Source organism: Sorghum bicolor, chromosome 1 (assembly GCF_000003195.3).
Source record: "Sorghum bicolor cultivar BTx623 chromosome 1, Sorghum_bicolor_NCBIv3, whole genome shotgun sequence".
Taxonomy (NCBI): Eukaryota; Viridiplantae; Streptophyta; class Magnoliopsida; order Poales; family Poaceae; genus Sorghum; species Sorghum bicolor.
Genome location: NC_012870.2, coordinates 65,802,421 through 65,811,738, shown reverse-complemented (window position 1 = coordinate 65,811,738; position 9,318 = coordinate 65,802,421). Strand labels below are relative to the sequence as shown.

General features: G+C 43.2%; 1 pseudogene; it reads left to right on the top strand.

Annotated features, from left to right (window-relative positions):
• On the top strand, window positions 4,059–6,491 carry LOC8082282 (annotated as a pseudogene).

Below are 9,318 nucleotides of genomic sequence, written 5' to 3'. Positions count from 1 at the left end.
AGTGAAGTGTGAACCTTTAATGCTTAGTTGGTTTGTTATTATATTTATGCTTGATTTGGATCTTTGTAATGATTGCAATGATCTTGTGGAATTACTTCACAATTTCATTTAAGGCATAAGGAGTAATGAAATAAGTAGTTGGGTTTGGGTATCTCCTGTTTCTATCCCTTGCCGAATTCTGGAGCAGTCTGCAATAGTTCTGGTGTATCTCAAGATCTGATCGTGCAAAGTTTACCAAATTTTTCTGGAAACAATTAGACTTCAAGATCTTTTTCTGACCACAAGAACCACCCTCAGAGCTGTTATGGTTTGTAAGTTACAAAAATCATAAGATGATACAGTTGTGCTGTCAAGAGATCTGGACCGGTTTCGATTACTTACTATTTGAGACAAACATAGCTATAGAATTTGGAAAAGTGTTCTATAGAAAAGTTGTAGAATATTTTCTAAGATTTCCAACAGTATAAGCTGGAACACATTTGGATAAGCAGAACCTGAGATATGACATTTACACTTGGATGTTTCTGCTCTGTTTCAAAATCTGGACAGATCTAATATTTCCTATTTTCAGCCAAGTTAAAGACCGAATCTGGGAAAATATTGTATACAAAAGTTGTAGGGGATTTCATAAGCTTTTCAACAATGTAAGGATCGTCACCAAAGGATTTATGGAGATGGAGATATGACTTCTGCAAGTTACTGCATATGTGCTAAGACATTATCAGGAGGAATATTATGTTTGGTTGTTTTACCTAAGCTTAAAGACAGAACCTAAGGAGGTCTTCTACATGAAAGTTGTTGGGAATTTCATAAGTTGTCTAACGGTGTAAGCTACAACTCTATTGGATTTACAGAATAAGAGTTATACCTGTTTTACTACGCTGATGTTTTTCATATCATGAGAAAGTTTTAGGATATTTGTTCTTCTCTTACACATAAGTGCCTTGGAATGTCAGAAGTTCTCAATGTTAGTTAATTTGTCTGGAAAACATGCAAGCTACCTTTCTTGGTCCCCTAGTTGACTTAACTTAAGGGGGGTAGCCCAATTAAAGAACTACAAGGAGAAGAAGTGGTCAATGACTAGAACATCGATAAGGACATCAAGTGTTGGGTTTGTTCAACATATCATCCCATTTAGAGAATACTAATAGAGATATATGTCATTGCTGATACTCATAGATTAAGAGTTGTGTATGAGGATCAGATGACACCAAAAGTCTACAAAGCTATATGTACAAAGTGAGAGTGAAGCAACTTAAAAGTGATAAAAGTACCGATAATTGGAACTTAGTGATGAAACTAACCTTGAATCAAGAGACTCGGTACAAAGAATGTAAAAGACTATGATGTGTAGCACCCAAAAAGGATAGGAGAACTAGTCCCTAGTGTCCCCCAATCAATCTCATTTTAAGGGAGGTAGTACCTTGATATCTCTGGGTGATGCATTTTTTTAAAACTATCATGAAGTGATAACAGTCTTCTGAGATATCTCATGGTTATGTGCACACAAAGGAGTGATCTATGCTACCCAGTGAAAAATTTTCTTAACCGCACCATCTAGGAAGAGAGTTGAGTATCAAGGTGGTCCACTCCTACCTGAGGAGGCATATCCATGCTAAGTTACCATGTCTTTGAGTTGTATAAGTCAAAAAGTTGATAGTCAAGATGAATTTTTAATTAGCTATGAATAATAGACATTTTATGGAAGTTTTGTTCACAAGTTGTGATCCCGAGTTACGTTTTTGCTGTTTTGAAAACGTAAACCGCCACGGTTTGAATTAAAATACGTTTTCTGTATTTACAAGTTTGCCACTGTATTTGTTTTGGCCATAAAATATTTATTTTAACTCCGTTTTGACCCGTTCAAAATGCGTTAGATTCGTCTTTGAAAGACCTACATGCTAGTAACTTCATTTTCTCAGTTTGGAACTTTTTAATTTCATAATCTTAATTAATTAATTACTTTTCTATATAAAACCTTGGAAAATTCATATCTTCTATGTTTTAACTTTGATTTTCGTGATCTTTACGTCTGTGAGATCGGAGCGATGCGTAGAATCATTTTATAAACTTTTCATACTGTTTTTATATGATTGATGTACTGTTCTAATTGTTACCTTTTTTGCTTCGTGTATGTTTTGTCTCCAATTGTTTGTGTGTTGGTGATCGATGATCGTGTTTAGTCGGTGAGCAACTCGTGGTGATCAAGATTAGAGCTTTGGACAACTAGTAAGACCAGCAGAACCAAAAGGATCAGCAAGAGCAATTGTATTAAGGCAAGTATAGCATTTGGATTTTATTTCTGTGACCATGATCCTGTGACTAGATTAATTTTAAGTAATAAATGATAAAAATGACTTTTTAGCAACTTGATGATTTATCTGTAAGTGATAATCGGGACAACAGTGCAACCATGAGGGCTATAATGGCTCTGGTTTTAGCTCGGTATGAAGACCTTTTCTAGCTTGTTAGAGGTTACCCGAAAGGGCGCTAAAGAGGCTGAACCGTTTTGGGTATAGTGTGGCCTCTGTCTGTATGTGTATAGGCTGCGAGTCATTGTGCCATCGAAAGGGGGGCTCTATATCTGCGCGTGAAGGAAACCTTGCGGCCCTAACATGTTAGACGAACTTTTGAAAGGCTTCATAGTGATCCCTGCCGGCCTCCCTAGGAAGGGGGTTAAGAGACTCGCGACCTCGGGCGAAAGGGTAAATCATGACTCATGGGTAAAGATGTACAACCTTTGCAGAGTGTAAAACTGGTATACTAGCCGTGCTCACGGTCATGAGCGGCCTTGGGAATTCTTGCACGGTGATGATTCTTGTGTGTTAAAATACTCATTATTTATTGTTTAATGCTCTACATTAATTATGTCACATTGATCATGAGACATGAGACTGTGGGATCTATACAATCTAGTTGCTATATATACTTGTGGAGTTCGACATGGACTCACTCTTGCTATTTCCCCCATACCTCAGGAGGAGTTTAGGCTTGTGATCAACCAGTCAGTTGGATCATGTAGAGTGAAGTTAATACCCGAAGTTTGGAGTTGTCTATCCGCTGTTTGCTATCAAAGGTTATATCTTTTATACTAAGTACGCTATATATTTATGCATTTTCTTTTGATATTACTCTTTATTTGTAGCTATACGTGGGATTTGACTTCTAAAACTCACATATGGTGCATATCTGGTTTTGTCCTTAAAATCGGGTATTTACCTAAAAAATTAGTGGTACATTATATTTTCTTCTAAAATCATAATTTTGAGGTCTATAATTATGTCTATTTGTGTAGATTGCTTCTCCGTATGAACAATGAGTGTCACCGTCACGTCCGTCTATTAGTTTTGTAATTTAGCCTTTCAGTATAAACAAACTATATACTTTATTTACTTGTCATGTTTTTTTTGTGATTTTCATCGCTCATCGATGTTTTGATATAAGACTATACTTCAAACTATTATATTATCATAGTAAAGCTATGTCGCTGTAGAACTTTTGCTCAATCTCTCCTAAAATTTTTCATGGATCCGCTGACTCAATCGGAGAAAGAAAATTACGTAGACGCTATCCTCAGACCACGGCTTCGATGACTGACTGTCACATATATAGGAACTCAAGTGGATTAGCCCAACCACGTATATGATTGATTTTATGGATTTTGAGTGGCGTGTAAAAAAAGGCGTTATAGAAGGTGAGGCGTGGTACCTACACGTTGATTTCTTGACACACTGAGAGGAAGGCGCTGCAGGCAGCTGCTCCTTGCGCGGAACATGGTCACGTGTTAACATCTGCGAGGGGTCGCACGAGATGGACAGTAACCTGTGTCTGCCCTCACATTGTCACACATATGTGTAGGTGGCAAGGAGGCGTCCGCAAAAGTTTTTTTTTTCTCATGAGAGTACATGTTTTCGCTTTTCCACCAATTGAATTTACATTGAAAAGTTACAAACACATATCTCAATGTAAAATTATATTAAAATATGTTCAGTGTCAGGAGAGCATCTGCCTTCTCCTCGCTCTCACGGCGCATCTGCCTTCTCCTCGCTCTCACGGCACTGAACAAGCCAAAGAGTTTTACTTCTCAATGCAAATTCAACAAATAGAAAGACAAGATCATGTGCCTTGTGGACGGAAAAAAAACCTGCATTCTCCGCAGAAGGCACTTGATAGCAGCAACCGTGCGTGAAACCACAAGACTAGAGCTTCAGCCTTGGAAAGGCATCGACGAAACGTTGAACGGCGGCTTTACTATTAATTAATTCCCGAGCTCCAAAACTAGCTAGCTACGTACTGACGAGGCCAATATTGCCATGGCAAACCTAGTACATCAGTTGGTGCATGAGCTGAGGTCTCCACGAGCATGGATGCTCCTCCTCTTCTGCGCCTTGCTTGCACGCCACTCTTTGGCCATGTTCATCAGTGCCAGGAGAGCGAGGAGGCAGGGGCAGGCGCAGGCGCAGCTACACGACGACGACGACGACGACGACGACGACGACGACCTTCTCCTACCGCCACCTTCGCCTCCAGCTCTGCCGGTGCTGGGCCACCTCCACCACCTCGTCGGCTCGCTCCCGCACGTCTCCCGGCCCTCCGCAGGCTCGCGAGGAAGCACGGCTCCGACGTCATGCTCCTCCGCCTCGGCGCCATGCCGGTGCTCGTCGTGTCGTCGCCGCGCGCCGCCGAGGCGGTGCTGCGCACGCACGACCGCGTGTGCGCGTCCCGGCCCTACTCCCTCGTAGCCGAGGTGGTCATGTACGGACCCTCCGACGTCGGCTTCGCGCCGTATGGGGACTACTGGCGTCGGGCCAGGAAGCTCATCACCACGCACCTGCTCACCGTCAGGAGGGTGCAGGCGCTCCGCCTCGCCCGCGAACAAGAGGTCGTCTATGTATAATCTAAAGATATACAGAGTAACTATTACTTTCTTTTTTTACCCCCAGTAGTAGCCATGTGTATATCTCTAGATTTATATATATGTGACGAGGGTGTAATGCGTAGGTGAGCGCGGTGATGGCAAGGATTGGTGAGGCTGCGGCGACAGGAGCGGCGGTGGACATGGGCGAGCTGCTCGGCTCGTTCGCCAACGACCTGGCGTGCCGCGCCGTGATGGGCAACTCCTTCCGGGGCGAGGGCCGGAACAAGCTGTTCCTGGAGCTCGTCAGCGACACCTCGCCGCTGCTGGGCGGCTTCAACGTCGAGGAGTTCTTCCCGTTCGTGGCTCGCTTCGGCGTGCTCAGTAGGGCGGTCCGCGCCAAATCCGAGAGGCTGAGGAGGCGGTGGGACGAGCAGCTGGACAGGCTTATTCAGGACCACGAGTCAACGGCGACGGCCAGTAAAACTAGCAAGGACGACGACGAGGATGACTTCATACATATTCTGCTATCCGTTCGACACGAGTACGGCCTCAGCACAGAGCAGATGAAAGCTATCCTGCTTGTAAGTAGCAGTACAACTTAATGATAATTTACAATTGTTTCTATAGTTAGACCATGATAAAATTTTGATAGGGTATGACAACAAATCACAAAATCAACAATTTACTTGTACTAGTTGATGAGATACAAAAGTGTTGTTTGAAATCATCTTAAAATTCAGGCATCTCAAAAATATATAATTATTTATTTACCGATTTAGGTCGTCGATCGCGCCTCTTCTCGCGTACATGAAAGTGTCTGACAGAAATGAACTATATCTCACATCTCGCAGGGCGTGTTCTTCGGGGGAATAGGCACAGGAGCTACGGCACTCGAATTCACCGTCGCTGAGCTCATGCGGAACCCAGACGTGATGAAGAAACTACAAGCAGAGGTACGGAGCCTTGTACCCAACAAGGCACAAGGGCCCGTCAGCGACGACAACCTGCGCGACATGGCCTACCTGAGAGCGGTGGTAAAGGAGTCGCTCCGGCTGCACCCGCCGACGCCGATCCTGACGGCACACTTCACCATGGCCAGCTGCAGCGTCGACGGGTTCGCGGTCCCGGCCGGCGTGGGCGTCCTGGTCAACTCCTGGGCCATCGCCACGGACGCGCGCTTCTGGGAGGACCCGGAGGCCTTCGCCCCCGAGAGGTTCGTCCTCGACGGCGGCAGCGCGGCGGGCATCGACTTCAGGGGGGCCGACTTCCGGCTCCTGCCCTTCGGTTCCGGGCGCAGGATGTGCCCCGGGATGAACTTTGGCGTCGCGTCCGTGGAGGCGATGCTGGCGAACCTCGTGCATCGCTTCGACTGGGAGCTGCCGCCGGGGAAGGCGGCGCGCGACATCGACATGGCTGAGGTGTTCGGCCTCGTGCTGCAACGCAAGCACAAGCTGCTCTTGGTTCCACGACAACGTACGTGTGTAGAATGAATGCATCATCGATCATCCTGCGCATAACGTTCGTGCTTCATCAGTTTGATTACTTATTAGGTCATTAATAATCTCTTTTTTATTGTGACGTGTATGTGTATGACCAGATTCATCGTGCAGTGACCAACCGTAGGTTTGTCATATATATATACGCGCGCTTTACCGAGCGCCAAAGGCGTTTGGCGCTCGGCAAAGGTTGCTTTGCACTCGGCAAAGCCTTTGCCGAGCGCCGCGAGCGTCCAGAAAGGTGCTTTGCCGAGCGCCATCGAACTGGCCCTCGGCAAAGAATTTTGGGAGGAAAATAAATTTTCTCCGAAGAAATTCTTTGTCGAGCGCCGTAGAGCTAGCCCTCGATAAAGAGCGATATAGATATATATATATATATATATATATATATATATATATATATATATATATATATATATTCAATCCGCAGTGAGTACACTACTTGGGGATGTTCGGTTCGAGGAATTCAGTAAACATCATCTATACCCTTGAGACCATGGAACTATAGAAAAAGGAGAAGGCTGTTTGGCTAGCGCAGATGTGAAACTGTAGACCGTGTAAGAAATACAGTGGGTGCAGCTGTAAGAAATACTAATGCCTTTGAAGGCATAGGGTCAGTTTACAAGCAAATTGCTTTGTAACAAAATAATGTGTTCACTAAGTTGCATGTAACTGACTACTATTTTAGAAAAGAAAAAAAGTTTGTCTAAGTTTTACATCCATCAAAGTTATATGGTCCACATAATAAATAGGACAATAGCATTTCACAAAAAATAAAGCGCATATGAAAAATATAGAAAATATTTGGAGATCATCATAACACATTTCCCACAGCCTGGTGCCGCATGGGGGCGTCCGGCCGGGGCTTGATGGCTGTGGCGTGAAGGAGCTCCTTCTTCCTCCCGCTGGCGTGAAGGAGAGCAGCACCACTGGTGGCTCGGTGCTAGCCCATGTGGCAGAGCTCGCGCGCGGCGGCAGAGCAGAGCAGCTGACAGCCGGAGAGGATGGGGGCGGATCGGAGTCACGAGCGCAAAAATCCAGGACTGGGGACGACGGCCCTGAAGGCGCCGGGCGGACGATGTCCGGAGAAGGGGCGAAGAAGGAGCACGACGTCGGACGGGAGAGAACAGTCGCTTGGTAAAAGAAAACGAATGAATCTGTATCTTCAATGGGTAAATTTTTATCCCAAGTTGCTTAAAGCAGGGAGAGAGAGGTGTTTTTGGAGTTATACTAAAAATAGCTGCTGCTTTGAGACCTTTACTTAGCTTTTTAGCTTTCGTGTATAAAAGTAATAGTATTCAAAAGCCCACTAAACTGGGCCTTGAAACTCCTTATAGAAACTATCATGGATCAGAAAGAATATAGTTTCTAATGATCATTAATTATGCTATCTTTCTCTTGAAAATTATCCATAGAAACCATGTGTAGTACATCCTATTTCTATAACCACCTACAAAACTACGCTGGTGGACACACTATTGATGGACACGTGACATAAATAATATTAAAATATATGTATGACTAACTCTTGATCAAAAGCTAGCTTTTCTCTCTCTCTACTATTAAAAGATGAAACAAAATGCTTAGAGCTAGCTCATAAGAGCACCTCTAGTAATATTATCTAAAACAGCTTAGGTCGTTACCTGTTCTCGTGCTACCAAATTTTGTTGTTTTCTCCAACACTAACTAAACCAGACTGTCCAAAATTATTGTAGGTGAGAATGACATGTAGGACGACCCATGTGTCATCCTCTGCCAACTTCTTCCTCCATGGATGGACAAAGAAGAGCCAGCGGGACATCGGCAAGGCCATAGTGTCGAGTAGCACCTACGACAGAGAGCGTCGGGGAGCGCTAGTGATGGAGAGCAGTGCCCACGGCATGCAGCGCCGGGGAGTGTCGCCCTACATCTGTGCTGGATTGGGGAGGAGAGGTCTTCCCTTTTATTTGAGGAGTGGGAGGCTAGGATTTGAGGGACCAAGAATTTTTTTTTCACTGGAGTTAGGTTTGACGAACTGCTAGAGTTATAATATCTCAAAAATAACATTTTTTTCTCATTGAGAATTAAGAAAAAGGGACTGCTAGAGATGCTTTAATAGGGGTTCTACCGGAGCTGGTTTTTTTAACCAACCCCCCCCCCCCCCCCCCCCCCTACTGACATTATTGAAGCTTCTCTAAAAATGATAACCTACGATGTTATTGCTCCAACGCAAATAGATAGTACAAGTAGCCATTGTCTGTTGGTGAGATGTCGTGTCTCTGTCCACTGCTCATAGAAACTAATCATACACCTATTATATTTCATTAATCATGCATAGTTGTCGTCCTCGTCATTATTCCATACTATAGCCAACATGTTGGTGGCTGCAACGAGAGAAGAAAACTATCAAATATTTATATAAAATGATAATGGGCTTGGTACATATCTATTTATGTTTTACCTTTCAATAAATTTAAAAGCAATGATTTATTTTGTACAACCTTGATAAAAATTCTCTCGTTGTAAAATACAAAAGTATTTATACATAAATAAAATATATTTTTATTTTTATATCTATATGTTGGTATAATTAATATCAAGTTCCATGATTTCCTTTGAGGACCGATAAAAATCTAAGCAATGACTTCGCTGCCAACATGTTATTGACTAGTTTGTCCGCTGATGATTACATGGAAGACCTCTCTCAAACTTTCACTTGGTGGCTCTCATCGGAGATTGCAGGGATACATTTATTAGATTGAATTAGACAGCAAGCCTCTTAATATTTTAGTTTACGATTTGATTAACTTTTTCATATTTTAACTAATATAAGAATAAGCTCTATTTTTAGTAAGAACTATATGAATAAATTGACTGTGGAAATCTTTGTTTCTCGGAAAACAGTTATATTAATGGTTGAAAGACCCATAATATGCATCTTGTCTTGTTTTTATGGTTATGAGAGCATCTCCAACAACTTGGTAA